This window comes from Aquila chrysaetos, chromosome 8 (assembly GCF_900496995.4).
Source record: "Aquila chrysaetos chrysaetos chromosome 8, bAquChr1.4, whole genome shotgun sequence".
Taxonomy (NCBI): domain Eukaryota; kingdom Metazoa; phylum Chordata; class Aves; order Accipitriformes; family Accipitridae; genus Aquila; species Aquila chrysaetos.
In genome coordinates, this window is record NC_044011.1 from 7,082,777 (window position 1) to 7,102,395 (window position 19,619).

General features: G+C 45.3%; 1 protein-coding gene across 1 annotated transcript in view; it reads right to left on the reverse strand.

Moving 5' to 3' along the window:
- Window positions 1-18,432, reverse strand: part of LOC115344244 (von Willebrand factor A domain-containing protein 5A-like) — a 32,821-nt gene extending 14,389 nt beyond the window's left edge. The window contains 1 exon segment of the mRNA XM_030021198.1: window positions 18,319-18,432. The gene's annotated coding sequence lies outside the window, so the exon portion shown is untranslated.
- Between the last annotated feature and the right edge of the window lie 1,187 nt (window positions 18,433-19,619).

The following is a 19,619-nucleotide window of genomic DNA, read 5'->3' on the forward strand; positions in this document are numbered from 1 at the left end:
CTTCATGGTGTCAGCTCTAAGAAATGACATTTCAAATGGTAGTTTGCAGAACCTGAATGTCTTTCTTACTGAGATCATTGCGAACCAGCACACACCTCCTGGGGCAAAACATTTGGCGCAGTTGGCGGGTCCCAGTGAGAAATCCTTTTCTGGAAAAAGGACAATGAGGAAGATACAGACTGAGAGCCTGGCTGGCCTCTGCACACAGCCATGGGGGGCAGTCACAAGAAACTTGGCCCAGGTGGCTTTCCCAGTGATTTGGGAAAGTGAGGAGGAATTAGCTGAATGTGCCAGCCCGGCTGAAGTATTAACGTGTCTCAAGAAACACGGGGTAGGGCAAAGAAGAGGCAAGGAAGACTTGTGCTGTGTGTGGTTGTTACTAACATGCTCGGAGCGGACAAGGGGACGTTTGGAGCTGAAGCAGCAGCCCCGCGTGAGCTGCGGGCACAGCTGCCCAAGGGGGTCCCGGGCAGCAAACGGCAGGGCGGGGGAACGGGGCGGTAGGTCCCATGCACCGCTGACACACGAAACACGGGTGGGATACCTCGGGAACCCCAGCGGGGATGGGGCACGAGTGCAGCAACAGCATCTCTTTGTGGCCGCCAGCGACGGAGGCGGTGAAGGAGAGGGTGTGAAGGGAAGCGTGGAGCCCCGGGCCATTGGTCTTGGCCATCACTCCCTCGGTCGCAGGGAAGAGGCGCCTTCCATATTTGTGGTCCCCTTCCTGCAAACAAGCCCAGGGAAGGGGTGGCACCTCTCCAGCGTGGCTCATCAGGGAGGTGGGGGGGTAAGGGGACAGGGGTCAGGGGGAACGACCATCGCCCTTACGCTCTGCTCATAGCACTGTGGAGCCGGCATAGTAAGCAGTGGGTTACGGCTCTCCTAGATACTGGGGCAGACGTAACCCTAATTCAGGGAAATCTGCCCCAGGATTAAAGTGATGACTGCCAACAAAACCGGGGTGGGGTGGAGGGCGGAAGAACTGTCTTGAAAAGTCTTTCTAAGCTTGCAGCCGGAAGGATGCAATGTGTGATTATGCAGTTCCCTCCCAGGCATGATAATGCAACACCAAGAGAGCTGGGAGGAACTGTCAGCTCCTGATGATCCTGCTCGGGGTGGGATTTCCAAGGGAATGGCTCTTGGGAACCTTCCTTTTGTTCCCAGGCGAAGAAGCATCTCTGGCTCCCCTGACTCAGCCCAGGGTTAACAGCAGTCTTTTATCATATGTCAGCGCTGCCCCAGACAGACCTTCTGAGTTAATGGCCCCTTTTTCTTAACACATGTAAATATCCACAAGAATCAACGTAAGTTTTTCTTTCGTGTAAATCTGGGATCTGTGCAGAGCAAATGCAGAGAGTGAGAAATGTCAAAGAAAAAAAAGGCAGGAAAGTCGGCAGGTCCAAGCCCGACACCAGGGACTTGGCCTAAACTCACCACCAAACGTAAGGACAGGTATAGTTCTCCTCGCTTTACTCATATGAGAAAGCACACTCGCTCTCTCTGGTCCTCTCTGAGACTTCCATCTTTAGTCAGCCATCCTTGCTGTCAGTTTCTTTAAACTGTACTGGGATAATCCTCCAGATTCTGGATGACCCGTTCATCAGAGGAATTCCTGGGCGAATAGCCCCTATTAGATGAAACCAGGAGGTGCTAAATTGATAAAAGACTAAAGGTATGATTCTTTGTCATAGAAATCCTGGTTTACCAGCAACTGCTTTTAAGGATCACAATAACAGAATTCGTATGCTTGCACATCTGTGTTCCTCTATTTCATTTTCTGTCAGGTAAGAGACTGGATTTACAAATATCATGATCTGTGCGTGTGTCTCATTGTGAATTTGGACCTTAGCCTGCTGTCCTCGACCTTAGAGATCCCAAATATGTAGGTACCATTTGAACTAAGTGGCCTGGCAGGATGGGGTAGCAAACACAGGCAGACACACAGAAGCCTCCAAGCCTTTGCCAGAATATGGCAAGCGCAGACAAACACACGCACACATACACGCAGAACAGGTCTGCAGTCCTTCCATGTGGAGGGAGGGAAGGATGGATGCACAGACAAACGCACTCACCATGGAATGGCGGCTTGCAGCAGGAGCAACAAGCAGACAGACACAGGAATGGCCCCACGACTGAAATCTGTCAGCTGCAGCATGAAACGATGTTCACAGACATGCGAGGAGGAGGAGGAGGAGGAGACGGAGGAGGAGAAGGAGGAGGAGGAGGAGGAGGAGGAGGAGGAGGAGGAGGAGGAGAAGGGCTGGTCTTTGCAGTAAGCAGCAGGGACAGATGGGAGCTGCGGTCACTGCTGCAGTGCTTGGTCAAATTCCAGAAAAAGGAACACTGCCAAATGTGCACTCTGGGATATATGGTTGGGAACCAGGGGTGCTGCTAGCCCTGCCTGCTGGGATGGGTAGGAGGCACTGGGTGTAGGGGTGCTCCAGGTCTCTGGGCAGCTGTGGGAGGTCAGTGGAGCCATGAGGAAAGCAGGAGCGATGGGGAACCCGCACGGAGGGTGCTTTTGGGCCCTGAATTGGGGACCCAGGCTGGGGAGAGGGGAAGGGCACTAAAGGAGAACTTGCTGTGTGTTGGCCGCATCCTGGTGGCTCCGAGCCGGGGATGCTGCCAGGGAAAGGCCTGCTGTGTGTGGCAGGGGCATCCTGGAGAGCGAACTGCAGCAGTGCTGCACAGGGTGGGGAAGGGGTGCTGCTCACCACCCCCCGCCCCGTGGGGAGATGGGGGAAGGTTCCTGTGTTCCCCCGTGGGAAGCCTCCCCACCAGAAGTGAAAGTGGCTGTTGGGGAGGGAACCATCCCATTCCTGCAGCCAAAGTGCACCCACACAGGCACTTCAGCCTGCCTTCCTGACACCCTCCCCTGACTTTTCCTTTTCCAGTGGGTCTCATCGGGTCCAAGAGGATACAGGGAGGAAGCCAGTTTTGGACCAGTGAGGTAACCTTGGAAGAAGAGAGGGGCATCTTGGGTCTTTATTCTAGACATTGCTGAGCTTGGTCGGAGTCATACACCTGCAGAAAAGTGAATGACAGCTCCAGACCTGGAAGGGGCACTGCTGTGGGTGACATCTGGAAGCCTACATCCAAAGACAGGGTCCCATTTTCTTCAGGGACACTGAGACCTCCTTTTGTTCACCAGAGGACAGACTATTTAGGTTGAGAGCTGAAGTCACCAAAGTGCACTAGGTAGCTGTGCACAATCTTGTCAGAGGAGCAGCTGTGGGGTAGCCTGATGGCCATTCGCATGACTGGGGTAAAAGGCATGGTCAAATCCTGATTTGCTTCTAGAACAGTGAAATTTTCTTGTCCTTACTTTGCAGCATTTCAGTAAGCCAGGTTTCATCAGTGTTGCTTTTCAGGAATTTTCTTCTCCAATGCTGATTATTAAAAATGTGCCTTGAAAAACTCTCAGAATTTTTTCCAGTATCGCTGAAATTTCTGTTGAATACTGAGAGCTTGGTGGTCTGCTTCTGGATATAAACTGTGTTCAGTGCTTGAATGGACGAATTTGATCCTGGGCTCCCCAATGAACTGAACCACCTTTTTCCACTCATCAGGAAAACTCATTACTTCAGAGAGACAGTATGGACAGGGCACTGAGTGTGTTTCCATCAGTGCCCCAGCAGCTCCTGCATTTTAAAATGTTCATTCACAGTGCCCCTCCAATCCTGCAGCACAGACCCTCAGTGATGTGCTTAAAAAGGAAAAAAAAAGAAAAACAAAAGTAGACCTTCTGGTAGCTTGCAACATGACTGTGTCTTCATTTCAGCCTCTTTAAACTGGACATTTCCTTCAAGAGAAAACACCTTTGTAGAAGTCACTCCACTGTAGAAGGCCACTAGATTAGTCAAGCATGTCATGCCCTTAGTGAAGCCATAAGAATCAACATAAGTTTCTTGTTAAGTCTGCGGTCTGCACAGAGCAAAAGTAGAAAAGTCTGTCCTGGTTTCAGCTGGGATAGAGTTAATTGTTTTCCTAGTAGCTGGCACAGTGCTATGTTTTGAGTTTGGTATGGGAAGAATGTTGATAACACTGATGTTTTCAGTTGTTGCTAAGTAGTGTTTAGTCTAAAGCCAAGGATTTTTCAGCTTCTGATGCCCAGCCAGTGAGAAAGCTGGAGGGGCACAGGAAGTTGGCACAGGACACAGCCAAGGCAGCTGACCCAAACTGGCCAACAGGGTATTCTATACCATGTGACGTCACGTCCAGTATAGGAACTGGGAAGGGGGGCAGGGTATCGCCGCTTGGGGACTAGCTGGGTGTCGGTCGGCAGGTGGTGAGCAATTGCACTGCGCATCATTTGTACATTCCAATCCTTTTATCATTGCTGTTGTCATTTTATTAGTGTTATAATTATCATTATTAGTTTCTTCTTTTCTGTTCTATTAAACCATTCTTATCTCAACCCACAAGTTTCACTTCTTTTCCCAATTTTCTCCCCCATCCCACTTGGGGGCGGGGGGCGGGGAAGTGTGTGAGTGGCTGCGTGGTGCTTAGTTACTGGCTGGGGTTAAACCATGACAATGCTAGACAAGATGATTCCAGCCAGCTTGACAACAGAACCACCTCAGGCCAGAGTTGAATTAATCAGTGAAGCTGGTGGTGCCTCCCTGAAAACATATTTAAGAAAGGGCAAAATGCTGCACAGCAGTGAGGAGTGAGGAAAACAAAAGTGCAAGAAACGATACTGGGAACTCCAAGGTCAGAGAATAAGGAGAGGTAGGAGGTGCTCAGGGTGCCAGATCAGATATTCCCCTGTAGCCTGTGGGAGAGACCGCAGTGGAGCAGGTGTTTCCCTGAAGTCCGTGAAGAGGACCATGCTGGAGCGGATATCCACACTATAGCTCATAGATGAGACCATGGTGGAGCAGGTGGATATGCCCTGAAGGAACTATGGCCTGTAGAGAGCCCACACTGGAGCAGGTTTATCCTGAAGGACTGCAGCACATGGGTGGGATCCCATGCTGGAGCAGGGAAAAGTATGAGGACAAAGAAGCAGCAGAGATGAAGTGTTATGAACGGACCACAGCCCCCATTCCCCATCCCCCTGTGCCTCTTAGAGGCATGAGGAATTAGAGGAGTTGGAAATGAAGGAATGAAGTTGAGCCTAGGAAGAATCATAGAGTCGTAGAATCATAGAATGGTTTGAGTTGGAAGAGACCTTTAAAGATCATCTAGTCCAACACCCCACCCATGGACAGGGACATCTTTCACTAGATCAGGCTGCTCAAAGCCCCATCCAGGCTGACCTTGAACACTGCCAATGACGGGGCATCCAGAACTTCTCTGGGCAACCTGTTAAAGAAGTGGGGGTGGGGGGAAGGTGTTTAAGTTTTTTTCTTTGTTTCTTGTCATACTACTCCATTTTAAATAGCAACAAATTAAATTCATTTTCCCCAAGTCGAGTCTGTTTTGCCCATGATGGTAATGAATAAGTTTTGCCCATGATGGTCTTTATCTTGACCCAGGACCTTCTCCAACTTATTTTTATTTCACTTTAAATATAAAGTTTATTCATTTGCCAGAAGGGAAAGATGAAACCAAAGGGTAGTAAGCAAATTAACAGCAAAAGATCTCAGAAACCTGTAGGTTATTGGAGGGGATATTAGTTAATTTAAAAAAAAAAAATAGAATGAGAGGTTTTTGGTGCTCTGTGAATGAAGTAACTGACAAAAGGCCAAGCTGCTCAGCTGCTCAATGGATAGGAAAAGAATTGGTGATATTATTACAAACTACTGGTATTTGTAGACGTCACTGATGTTTGCAACAAGATGTGACAAATTTATGTGAAGTATGCATTAGAACGTGATATGCAAATGCAAATGCTGCTACCACTGAATAGCAAGCATTTAGCATCAGTATTTTTCTGTATTTAAAGTTATTGCATGATATACTGGTTTATAGTGTGCACACATAAAATTGCATCTGAATATGCTTATGCCAGAGAGGGACTCTCACAACTTAACCCTTAGTGTACTAAAATAATAAATCTTCATGGAACTGTCAAATGTTTGTTAATGCAGCTGCCTTGTTTCATAAAGCTAAAGCATCACAGCTCAAGACCTGGCTACAGAGCAGAATGGCATCATACGTTAACCATGGAAGATGGTAAGATAGCATTTAGCCACAAACACTGCCACTAAGAAGAGCTTTGGTATTCTCGTTCTGTAGCCTAACCCCCTAAGCAGGGGTGTGAACAGAAACTTGGCCTGATACCGGACTCTAATATTAAACAAATAGAGTGACAGCACTGATGCCCAGAAGATACCAGGCCATCAGGGGAGACAGCTGTAATCCTATGTCTGCAGACCCTGCTGTAAGCCCCCAGCCTAGCCAGGATTCAGCTACCAGTGTATCAAGGTTCTAAGACACGGCTGTGTTATGGCACAGCTGTGTAATCATGGCTCAGACAACTACAAAAGAGCTGTGAGGAAGTATATATAAAGAAAAAAAGTAGAGTACTGTCTGATTACAGACAGAAGTGGAATTATTGAGATGCGATCATTGCAAGCTCAAAAATTCAAGAAAGAAAAAACAATAAAGGTATAAAGTCTGAGATAGAAAGAGGGACACAAGTCAGGCTAGTCAGGGCTGGTCAGGAATCAGTCCGTTCGGTCCATCACCCATGTCATCAGTGTTGATGCAGCCCTGTCCTGCTCAGATGATCCAAGATGAGAAAAATCTCCATATTTCAATACCCTAAAGCATTTTACAGCTGCAAAGCAAATACTTTGCTGAGGTTTAAGAGGATGGAAAGGACAGAAAGGGTGTAAAAACTGGGCTGGATTTAGAATTTGTCTAAGGATCCTGAGATGGCTCCCAGATGGTACTGGAAACCCACAGATCTCCCCTTGGATGCTGTGATGCCTCTGTTTCTGAAAGGCTGCGTAAGTAGTTACCTTTAGATAACCATGAGTGGGTGTGTCAGCAAGACCATAGGAATAAGTCAACATATATTTCTAGGGCTATTTACTAGCTTCCAGAAACTTGTGCAGGGGTATATGCTGTCATTCTTAGACACCATTTAATGTAATTTAATTTTATTTTATTTTATTTATTTTATTTAATTCCTATGACTGTTTTAACTGGACCTGCAAGGATAACAATGAAGATTTAAATGCCTGATTTACATCTTCATTTGGATACATAGAGTTAAGTATCCTCATCTTCACCTGATTCTTGCCCATGCTGACCACACAGCTGAATCATGCTGTCCCCTGTAATGAAGAGTTCTTTGCTGACTATAAAGTAACTACAGATATTTTGAACACATGAAGACACCTACACTGGGGTGTCTTCACCACCAGATGGAAGATAAGAATTGGTAGTTTTTACTAAAAGAACTAGAAAAGGAAAATGTACTTTGTCTTATTCCACCATCCTAGTGAAAACAGATTCTTCCCTACAGATTCTCCTGGGGTTTGTCTTTCCCAGAAAGAAATGGATTTTCTTTAGGAATGTCAGATAACACTCCTCTTCTCCCTTGGAGCCAGGTCTTCTGAATATCCACAGGGAAGAATTGACTGTTGATTAGTTGTCTCCATCTTTGCTCTGTCTGGAGTGAAACAAAAGCATGTTTGTAGAGTAGATCACGCCAGGAATCCCTTTCAAGAGGTATCATGAATAAGATTGGAACAGGTTTTGTTCTTTCTGCTCTACACAGTCATCCAACACTACCCAGGTAAGCTCTGCAGTGTCAAACACCTGCAATGGCTCTCAAGAAATAGCCCTGGTGTTACAATGCAGACCCTTAGATCCATGCTTTAGAAGTTTGGGGGTTGGTTGGTTTTCTGTGGTGATTGTGTTTGGTTTTGTGTAGTTGGGTGGGGTTTTTCTGGTTGTTTTGGTGTGCAGTTTTTTTGTGACTAGGCACAGCCCTCATAATAGTTCAGGATTTTTGAACAGGGGAAAAAAAAAAGGCACACACATAAATGTAGGGCCACAGATGCACTGTGTGATATTCAGTATAGGTGCTCAAATAAGTGCTAGACAGTTTGCACATGTCAATCTTTACTTTGCACAAGACACTGTGTCCCACCATCCATGTCTTAGGGGGTGGAAGTCATTCCTTCCTGGGAACTGTTTCATCAGTTTGAAGAAGCTATTAGCTCTGCTACAATCAGACCCCATTTAGTACAATAGGAGCAGGTGGGTAGGTCAAAACAGTGTGTGCTCAGCTGCTAGAGAGGAGATTCCACTGTACAAAGTGAATGTACAAAGTACTCACACAAAATGAAAAAGTTTGTGTCCACCCAAGCTGTTCCATAAGCTGAAATAATAGTTAGAGAGGATAAGTTAGAGATTCTCTTCTGAATCACGCCTCTACCCCAAAGCAAACCAGTAAGGTAGACACTGCCACCGCCTGTGCTGGGAGAAGTCCACCATGGTAGGTTATCTTTAGTCATTGATTTTCAGGGAAAAGAACATGACCAAGCATCTTTTCTACTCACAAAGACAGAAATGAGGCTGAGGGAACACTGGAAGAAGTGAGTGCAACAGAGGTGTTGGAGCTGAAGTTTCTCCACTTCTTGAGCTGTATAAACACAACCTGGTTTCCTGCACAACAGGGATTGTTATTAACCATTCTGGCCATTGACAGCATAGGAATCTGGGTTGCACTAGGAGAATGAGTCAGGTGACAAAATGTAGGTATCTAGAGCCAATGGACTTGCCTTGGGATAGCCAAGTGGGCCTCTATGTGTCACTCCAGAAGGACAAAAGTCCTCTTTCTGCTCCTTCTGGCCCAGCCCCACTGGGCTGTCTTCAGGTATCCTGGGACGTCACAAAGGGTATCAGGCACCTCTCTGTAGGAAACCAAAACCTCACGTAGAACCTAGACAGCTCGCTCTCAAGCAGAAATCTACCTGCCCACCAGACAAACCATGCCTGGAACTCAGATGGCTGTATTGGCTGGACCTCCAACGACTATTGGGAAATGTGCTTATAGGTGCCTGAATGTAGATTTATTAATAGTGAAGTAAATCCTGCCCTGGAAGTTCTAATCCCATGAATTCCACCCTTTCTGAACTTCAGAAAATGCTGTAGGCCCCCAAGTGCAGTTTAAACATTAAACATTGTGCCTGCTAAAGACATCAGTGCAGGCCCTAAGAAACGAGCATTGGGTCCAAAACAAAACCAGAGAATGAACACAGAAAATGGAAAATACAACGTCCCTGGTTCTCTCCCAACAATCGACAAGAGGCATTTCGGCATAAAGCAAGAAGTTTCAAATTATTTTCTGCAATATACCATCTGCCTCCATCTTCTGAAGTGCACCCTGCTGGGACAGGTTCAACACCTTGTTCACCGGGCCTCCAGCCTGTCCTCTGGAGGGAGCTTATTTTGTTCCACATGCAGGACTGCGAATGACTCGCTATACTGCAATTCCGGCAGGCTCTCCTATTACGTAACCACTGTAGGAAAGGCTTTGGGTGGAGTTCAGCTAAATCCACTAAGTTCACTCAGAATACACCCTCAAGTCCAAGCTGCCTATGTAGGCTCTCTCAAAAGTCAGCCTGCTGAGAACATCAGCGGAAGTCTTGTGCACTTTTCTAGAAAGGTCAGAACTTGCAAGGCTTGGAGAAGAAAGCTACTTTAGTCCATCCCTGAATTAAGTATTGATACACAACAGTGAAATGTTATGAATGCTTTAGTAATAAAAGCAAGAATCAAGCAATACACTTCAGAAGGAAATACTACCTCACGTCGCCAAAAGATTATTTTTTACAATCCATATATTTTCAACTGTAAAAAGTATTGCTATTTACCTCTTTGCTATCTGTCTATTGTTTTGTTCGTGTTTATATTTTTGTTTTGTTTTGCTGACAATGGTTCTTAGCATTCTTTTGGCTATAAACAGTATATGAATTTTAAATGAACTGTTCCAACAATTACTTTGACGTTTCCAAAAAAAATTCATCCCTCTATTCCAGCTGAATCCACTGTTCATATTTGAAATTTCTTTTGTTATAACTTCCCACGTTCCCATCATGGAAATGTTGAAAAATGGCATTAACTTTAGAGAAAAAAAGCCATCCCAAGCCAATGTTCCTATCTGTAGCTCTAGCTCATTAACTCTGTAACTCCTGAACCAGCCAATCAGGTTGGTAACCAGTTGTCCTGTCCATCTGCTAAGTTATCTGGCAAGCCAATGACATTCTCTTCTGCATGTGCATTCAGTTTTTCTTAATTTGTTTCTGTTCATTCTATTGTTTAAACATTACTTAGTCGAACTGCCTCTGAAAATTTCTATCACCTGTCCATCCCTCCATTGAGCCAGCTCTTTTCAGGGTTCATATCCTGAGGAAACTGGAGTTCAAGGGGACCAGAGTAAAAGATATGACGTTTTTTAAATTAAGATTTTTTTCTCTCTTTCATTAAAAAAGGCCTTGTATTTCTTTTGCAATGGTGATGAATATTCCTTCTGTTTCTGCACAGAGTGAGTAGAACAGTTAAAGGCAGTGCTGATTAGAGCAGACAAAGGCTTTGCAAATAAAGCCTTTGACAGCGCTGTGGGCTGCAGGGACAAGAGAATAGACTGTAATGAGAACTGCCTTATTCCCAGTACATGAATCAAAGTTTGACTCTGGCCACTCGTTGCTTGATCACAAAGATACTTTTCCCCTCTCTGCCTGACTCCCACCAGGCTATAAGCCAGACTAATTTCCTTTCAAAATTTCTTCATTTCCATTCTTCTTGTCATACATAATTAAAACAAATGACAAATGAAAATTATGCTGCATGTCTCCATTGAAACACATCTGGGAGCTCCCTAATTAGCTACACAATGCTTACAGCTCTACTGGGAGTGGCGGAAAACCAAACACAGAGCTCATTATGGCTGCCCGCAGTTTAATGAGCCCCTTGAGGAATGTGGTACTACCTCCCTATTACTTTGTAGCTGTGGCAAAATCTGGCAAGTTGCCTTGAAGGAATGACAGGCAGAAGCAGAAAGAAAAGTTACCTGGAGTTTTAATGGAGCCCAGTATGAGACGCGAGACCAGAAACGTGCTTGGACAATGTGTTCCCACCAGGGCTCATTAGCGCAGAAATTCACAGACTTTGATTACAGGCAGCACAGAAAGCCATAGACTTCTCCGGTATCAAACTTCCCTTACAGAAGTCAAACAGCAATCCCCAGGTGCCAGGAAGGTGGTCCTTTCAGTCAGCAGTCCCCGCACACAGCACGTGGAAAGCCCTGCTCTCTAAACCTGCTCTTCCAAGACACTGGCAGATGCACAGGTCCTGCTCTCCAGGCTTCAGTTCTAATGATCGGCCAAGACGCTGGGACTGCAGCATGCACTGCTGACACATTCCTGAACCAGAAGCCTGCTGACAGGCTCCATCCTAACAACTCCCTCCTTCCACCTCAGTCTGGGCCATCTCTGCGTTCAAACACGTACACGCTTAAATGTTGCACCTCAGCCCCCATCCTCTGTTACATGAAACCTTGAACATCACCTTCTCTGCTCCATGAGCTCAAACCCATGAGCTTAATGGCTTCTCTTGATGTCCATATATCCCACTAACTCTTGCCAAAACTCTGACCATGCTTCAAGTAAGGCACTACAACAGTCCACCTTATGACTGATGTGAGAACACATTCCAGCAACGTTCATTGCTACAAAGGAGATAAAACAGACTGAACAAAGAACTCCTTGGCACTGCCCCTCTGCTTCCCAAGTTCTGCTCCCTGCCACTCACAGCAAACACTCACACCTGATCCCCTGTCACCATCGCTGAATCAGCATTTCTTCACTCCTTTGGGGCAAAACCTCAAGTCTACCTCATAACAAAAGCAGAATATGGACTTGCAAATAGTCTGAGATGCCCTGGAGTACCCCGCCTGGCATACAACTGCCTGTTTGGAAGCGTGTGGTTTTCTTATAGTTTCTACATCATTTTTAGTAGCCTTGTTATCAGTTAATACGTATAATAAGATTGAAATAACCAGGGAGCTGCTAAAGTCCTGTGTACGGCCCCCATCAGTTAATATTTAAACAGAGAAACAATAACTAGACATGATTTAGGGTTTAGGAACTAACTACTAGACAATGGGCTCTGTAAATAAGTAGGATGTTTCTGTCAGAAAATATAATGGATTGTGGTCTGATCAGCAAACCTTGAAGAACTGCTTGGAACTGCCAAGACAGAGTAAGAAATAGGTAAAAGGTAATTAGGTAGGACCCAATGCTCATTTCTTAGGGCCTGCACTGATGTCTTTGACAGGCACAATTAGGAGGTAAAAGGTAATATAAAAAAGGGGGAGATCATGGCCACTGACTCATTGACCACCTACTCAAATGATACTGCCTACTCAAAAGACGACAATGAAGGAAGAAGACAGAGTCTGTGCACTAATATACATGCGAGGCGAAGAAGAAAGAACCAATCATTTAGGGAAATAATAATGAATATGTATTCCTTAAGTATATAAATGTGGGAATTTTTGAGACAAGGGTGTGCTGCCTTGAGACAAGCACCCATTCATGTGCATCAATGAAATTAATTTGAAAATACCTCGACTCTGTGTGTTATTGGCTTCCACCCTGGGTAAACGAATCCGCTTTTAGGACAGCAGCCTGATGAGAATGCTCAGGTACCCCAGGGCACCTCAAATGTTTGGACATGTGAAATCAGCTCTGTACAGCTGTATTAGGCAACCCAGAGGTGTGTATAATGACTTGCATGAATTCCAGAAGCTAAACGGAGTTAATTCCATTCTGGCCGCTGTAGTGGTCACAACTAGACCACAAGAACCGGCCTAAGAATTATCTTTTCAATCTCTAGTACAACAAAGATGATATGTAAGTCTGAAGTAGTCGTGTTGGCTCTAGCTATAGTCCTGGAGGGAGAGGAACACCTCCAGAAGACGGCTCTTTCCACATGCCCGTGAGCCATTCCTTGCCACACCACTCATCAGGCACCCTTTTCTCTGCTACATGCCTAGATTTGCAGCAATAATATTTCAGCTGGACTGTGGCTGATGTTTACTTGGACATTCCAGAGTCCCTCTAGATGCACGGGGTGCAACCAGGGTGTGAATCATGTAAGTTTTCACTCCATTCCTGAATTCAAAGTCCCGACTGTCCACAACGAGGCAATCTTCATTCGCCTCTGGGCTCCAATAAATCCACAAACTCCCTCTGTGTTGTGGTGGGACTCGGGCTGCTTTGTTTCAGGGACCGTAACCCCAAACAATAGGAACGAGACCGCATCATTTGGCTCCCTCTACAGTTCTCCATCAGTACCGCAGAAAGTCTTGCAAATTCAGACGCTGCTGGTCGCCTTTACACACACCGTAATCGTTGACAGAGTTTCCCGCATTTTCCTTGCTCATCCTTTTACAACTGATGTAGCGATAGACGTTCTTCTTGTGCCCTTGACATCCCTTGCAAAGCTGAACGTGAGGTGAGCTTTCCTGGCTTTCCTAACACCTTCCCTACATGCCCTGGCAGTGTCTCCAACCCTTAGTTTGTAGCCTGTGTGTCACCTTTCTGCACTGGAGCTCTGTCATGAGCTCCCTGCATAGGCAAGCCAATCTCCTGGTAGGCAGACTTGTTGTCCGGAGTGTCAGGATGAACTGTTCATGCACTGGGGAGGATGCTGCTCTCAAAGACCTCCCAGGTTTCCTGAGCTCCACCAGTACCACCTGTCTGTTACGTATCAGAACGTACATCTCTCTAGCTGGACCAGCTGTCTGGAAAGACACTGGAGGTTCATATTTCTCTCAGTTTAAACAGTGAGTTCAGGTGAGACAGTCAGGGAACCATTCAGGTGTCAAAACGTAAGTGTCTAGTATAGATTTAGGCAGCCTAAGGTGTCTCAAGCATGTGTATGGAGCTTTCAGTTATGGTGCAAGGCCTCCAGAAGTCACCTTCTGCACAAGTGGCTGGAGGTCACATAGGGAAGACAAACTTGAATTACACTAGACTTCTGTGCTCAAGAATGTGAATTGCTTCTCCAACTTAGTCAGCACCAAGGGACGCACTTTCAGCCATCACCGTGCTAAATTGCTTCAGCTATATATTTTTTAAAGTAAATTCTATGTGCTAGGGCCTGGTTTCTGGCCCGGAGGTCAGCTGACATAGTCTGGCCACATCCATTCTACCACACTCTCCTAGCTGCAAAAGTTGAGAATCCCCACCCAAATTGCCTGCTGCGAGTAGACTTTGGCTCCTGCTAAATCCTGACTTGTTCCTGGGGGTTTCCCTGAACTGTTTACCAGTCCCAGGAACATGCTAACAGTTTAGGAGCACAGACCCTTGTGTTCCAGGGTACTCCTAGGTGGGAGTGTGGAATTACCACTGCAGCAGCAACCTCCGAGCAGAATTCTTTTTCACCCTCATCCTAGGGCCACCATTAAGACATTGCCTGAATTACGTCTATTTACACAAGTGAAAATCTCCGTCTTAAAAATGGAGTGGGAAAGACAGGAAAGCAAGAGGAAAGTTGGTGCCCAGCGTGGGGCACGAAGAGTTGAGATAACAACAGATCTGGCCAGAGCGTGTTGAAACAAATTTGTCATACGTATTTCTTGTGTTAGATAAATAGATGCTAGTCACAATGTTGGTTCATTTGTTCACGTGGTGACATTTTGTAAGTTCTTATATGCACTATGTATTGCCTGTAGTTACGTTTATCACCTCTGGGAGAGGGATCAGGATTATCATTTTGCTATACTGGGCAATGTCGACTTATGAAATGATTACATCACTGGTCATGAGGTTAAGCTGGTATCTGGATGCAGCAGCGATATCATTTCCATACTTCGGGCGCTTTCTATCGGATTTTGTTGGTAATTGCACCCAATCCATAGGGAGGTCGCGGGGGGGGATACTTCCCCCCGTCCGTCCACCTCCCTTCTCTCCTTCCGGCTAATTACAACAGGGTTTGAGAATTTTGAATATCCTTGGGATGCGCAAGCCAGCATGCTGTTAGTGCTATGTCTCCTGAATGTGTTTCAGGTCTTGTTTAGGGCTACAAAAAGGTTTTTTAAGAATACCACCCAGAGATCTGCCCCAAAGCTGGATAGTCAAGCAAAGGATTCAGGCAGTACCAGGGAAACACTTTTGAATCTTGTTGGCCTTCAGATGGCAGCAAAGAATTGGAGATAAGGGTAAAAAAACCCAAAGGGACACTCTCTTATGGGGCTGGAGAAAGAAGCAGCTTGGAAAACAGGCAAACAAAATAAGGATACCTGATGGGAATAATAAAAGACATTGATTCGTTTATTTGCCTTCTCTTTAAAAATGAGAGCAAGAGCATGGAATTGCCACCTTCATTGTTGTCATTTCCAGCACTTCTTCAAGAGTTTCTTGGCTGTGTCCTAGGATTCTGACGAGTGGCCTGCTCTTGCTTTGACATCATTTGGTGTCCCCTAACTCTACATTTGTTTTCTCCAGAATGGATTAGCTAGTTTCAGCTCTCCCTTTTCAAAGTCAGTATTCTTTTCAGATGAAGAAATTTCTGAGAGCAGAACCAACAAGCTTGTTAGTTAAGCTGTTCCGTCACCAGGCTGGGAGCAATGTAAGTACCTGGAGAGAGTCATCTGGTGACATTTTAATGCCTATGGCTGTCCCATTTGGCCTACAGCTACCACTCCAGAAGGACACATTTCCTCCAGATCATATGTCATAGCTGCCGGTCCCACGCAGATGTCTTCAATACCCCAAAATATTGTTGAAGACATATGTTTAGGGACTAAAATGGCACTCTGGCTTTGCCTTGTGTGGTGTGGGCACCTAAACTTCCCTTCTGGTCACGGGACAGCTTCAAAACACAGTCACTGCAGTTGAGAGTTGTTCAGCACTGCCCAAGCAGACGATGTCTGGCTGGATGAACTGTTCCCTGAACTCAGCCAGGGCAGTGACCAAATCCCCATTAACGACCTCGTGAATTCAGATTCCCTGGCTGCCATGGAGATTCTCTCACGAAATGTGCGCATTTGGATGTCCTCATCCAGTGCTAAATGCTACCAAAGACACTGCAGTGTCTTTGTTGGAATGAACCTTGGGATTGTGACTCACTCAATAGTTATGAGATGGAAAAGGCTTCCTGCCGTAGGCAGCCGGGTGCCCTCTGGTACTCTCTAGTTCTCTGGGTGTTGGAGAGATGGTCCTGATTCCTGATGCAGAGTTACGTGGTTCCTTCCCAAAGTCCTTCTGGAACTCTTGGTATCCCCCCCATCTTCTTAAGTGTCCCTAGTTAGAGGCCTGGGTAGGGAATACCTCCCTGATGAATAGTCCATTCCAGCTGCACTCCCATTGTCTGATCTGCTGTCACCATTTTTGGCACTCCAAATGACCTTGATATGGACAGGCAACATTGAATTTTGGAGCTTCTTGTGGCGTTTTAGACACAGGGAAAGATTACTGGTTTGGTGTTTTTTTTTTTTTCTCTTATGCAAATTTTTTAACAAAATTCTTTCCTTAGGTTTGGAAAGCATCACAGAGAACTGCAGCAGGATGTTTTGATGACTTAGACTATACCAGACCAATACAACCAGTGGAAAACTGGAAAATTCATTTTCTAAGAACTGGACAGATTGATGAGTGCTTGTGGACACTGAACTTGATAAAAGCCAGAAATATCCAGAAAAGATGTTGAGGAAAATGTTGAACGGTATGGCTTATCTCACTTGGCAATATTTTTTGAAACCTGCAGGGTCAGAAAGTGATATTCCAGCCAACAGAAACAGGCTATAGTTTAGAAACCTTCAGTCAGGAAAAAAAAAAAAAAAAAGGAAAAGAGAGGAATTCTTGGGTGGGTGACCATTTCACCACACAAGATGACAAATACCATACCTAGGAAATATAACAGCTACTGAAGGAAATAATGAGAAGAAATGTATTTTTTATTCTAATGCATTGATAGTTATTAAAACTATTGATTTCTCTTCTTTCTCTCCCTCTCTTCTCTCTCCTTTTGTTCCTTCTTTTTTGTTTTTAGGGGTTGGAGGTTTTTTGGGTTGGGTTGGGTTGGGTTGTGGGGTTTTGTTTTGGTTTTTTCAGTTTCTTTCTGTTCCTCCAGAACAGAAAGAGTTCCTCCAGAAGCTAAAAGAGCACAAGGCTGAGGAACAAGAAAGCGAGCTGCCAGGGAGCTGGTGTTACTTGTTAAATTAAACATTGTTGCACACACAATTAACCTCAGTGTAGACACACATACCTGGACATATTAATCCCACAGTCAGTGTTCAAAATAATTGAGATGAACTATACTGTCAGAGGATTTCTCTCCCTCTCGCTCTCAGCCCCAGACTACTCTCCTAGTTCTGGATAATCATACCGAAATATCTTTATTTCATTCAGATGGAATATCCAAAAGAGTAACACTTCAAAATAGAATAAAAATTATTCCTGTTTCACAAACCATATTTCAATAGAAAAGATGACGGGAAATTTTCCCACCTACGTTGCTGCAAGACAGTTTGCATTTGTAATTCTTACAGGCAGACTGCTGAGACTGTAAGTGGAATTTCTGCCCTTCGTATCCCAAAATATACTGTGCAAATAGAAAGTAAAAAAATACCTAAGGAAATTTGGTATTCAGTTACACAACGGTGAATATCTAACAGATTGAAAGCATGCTTGTTTGTCTACCTCTTCATCCTTCCTGCTGTAATTTTCTTCATATCCCTTGCGCATTAATGTCCAGCCTAATTTTTTCATCCTGGACTAATCTTGGAGGACAGAAGAGAGTTATAACGTAATCTTTTCTAATTTGACCAAAATTAATCTGATTTACCTCTTAGCCTTGCCTGATATTGAAGGGGAAATTCTAATTGTAACTGCTCAGCGGTGGTAATTTGTGACCAAGGAATGATCTGGCACAGAGGGCAAGAAGGCCCAACTACCAGAAGGAGTTAAACTGGCTGGAAGCAGGAATGCCAGAGGACAGAACACACTCCTTGCAAGGGAGAGAAATTTCCCTTGGCGATGAGATAAAAACAGCCTTCAGCATTGTCTTGTAGCAATCCTGGAATGGGAGTGCTGCGGGCCGAGCTCAGGAGCCACCTTGGGGCAGCAGAGCTGGGCTGGGGGATGGACCCGTGGCGGGGCTGAGGTGCCCCATGCAACCGCTCACAGGATTGGTGCTGGTGCGAGTGTATACAAGGAATCTACTTGTGATGCATCTTGGCAGACTCCATGTAGAACTGCGTATTGCGGTAGGACTCTGCCCATTGCATGGTTCATTAAATTTTTCTTTTATATTTAAGCACAAACACGTGTTTAATTTGCCTTGAGGGGTACCATAGAAATTCCTCAATATGATGCACCCCCCACCTGAAGTGCTTTCGCTCTGTACCTGAATCAGGTCGTCCAGTGCATAAACCTTCTCCAGATGGCTGTGGCTCTGCTCTGCCTGCCTGTGTACTGCTGAAACATGAACCTCCCTCTGGAACTGATATGGCATGGGTCAGTCGTCCCACTGCTTGTTCTTTCCTGCTGGAATAACAGGTGTCCCTCGGCATTACTGCATTTGGGAATTTACCATTAACAACCCACAATACCTCATATGTTTTGCAGATTTATCAGACTATGACACAACTAGAACAGGGCGGAAACAAAACATTCACCTGAAATAAGATCTTTACAAGTAATTTTCCTATTCGTCTTTATAATTTGTTTTCTCTGTTACTTTGTTTTCCATTATCAGTCAAAATGGCCAGAAGCTGCTTATTTTTGTGTGACTATTAGCTCTGGAACTCATCAGAGATTCTGGTTAAAGTTTCAAAGCCCACTTGTTAACTCCAGAGATAGTCTGAGGCTTTTCTTCGGCCTGTGATTACTAGCAAATCATGTTTCAGGCTTGACATGTCTGTAAAAAGTTTACATCCCTTATTTACAAGCTGAACAAGCTTCACCAGACTCCATATTGTCTTTTGATCTACGCCCAGAAGTTAATCCTGCCTGCCGAGAGCAACCCTCTGGGCATCGATGACCATGCATTCACACTGATGACATACTTTGGAGAGCACTGGCCATACCCACTCATGTAGGACTTGTCCAGAGATCTCTTCTCAGATCTGCATGGCATCTCTTTGGTTCAGATACACACTAGTGCCCCAAATCATGGAAAGGTTTATTCAAATGATAAAATGAAAAGAACTTGAAAATTTGCCTTCCTGTTTGTTCTCATCTTTACACAGGTCTGATAATAAAGACCACTGTAGAGTGAAATGTGCTTATCTCTGCATGCTGTCTGTGGTTAGAAACTCCGGAGACCTCAACTCATAACGACATCCCTCCTTTTTATTTTCTCTTGCTGGGTAGTTTATTCTGCATGCCATACAGGCTCCCTGACAACTCTCAACCCTTTACTTCACATAGTCAGGGTGATTCCGTTGCCTGTGCAATGGGACCCAGAGACATCTGAGATATCCTTAGGTGTCCCAGCTGGCCTCCAGCCCCTGTCACAAAGGGTGCGAGATGCCTGCAGCTGCATACATCAGTCCTATGCAGGTGACTTGAATATTCTGCAGCACCAAAAGTCACCAGATAAGCAAGATTAAGCAACCGGTTTGTGCCCCTGAGCTCATGTAGAGCCGAGTGCTACAGTTTCTTTCCATTGTTGGGCCGAGTCCTGTACGTGTTCACTACACCTCA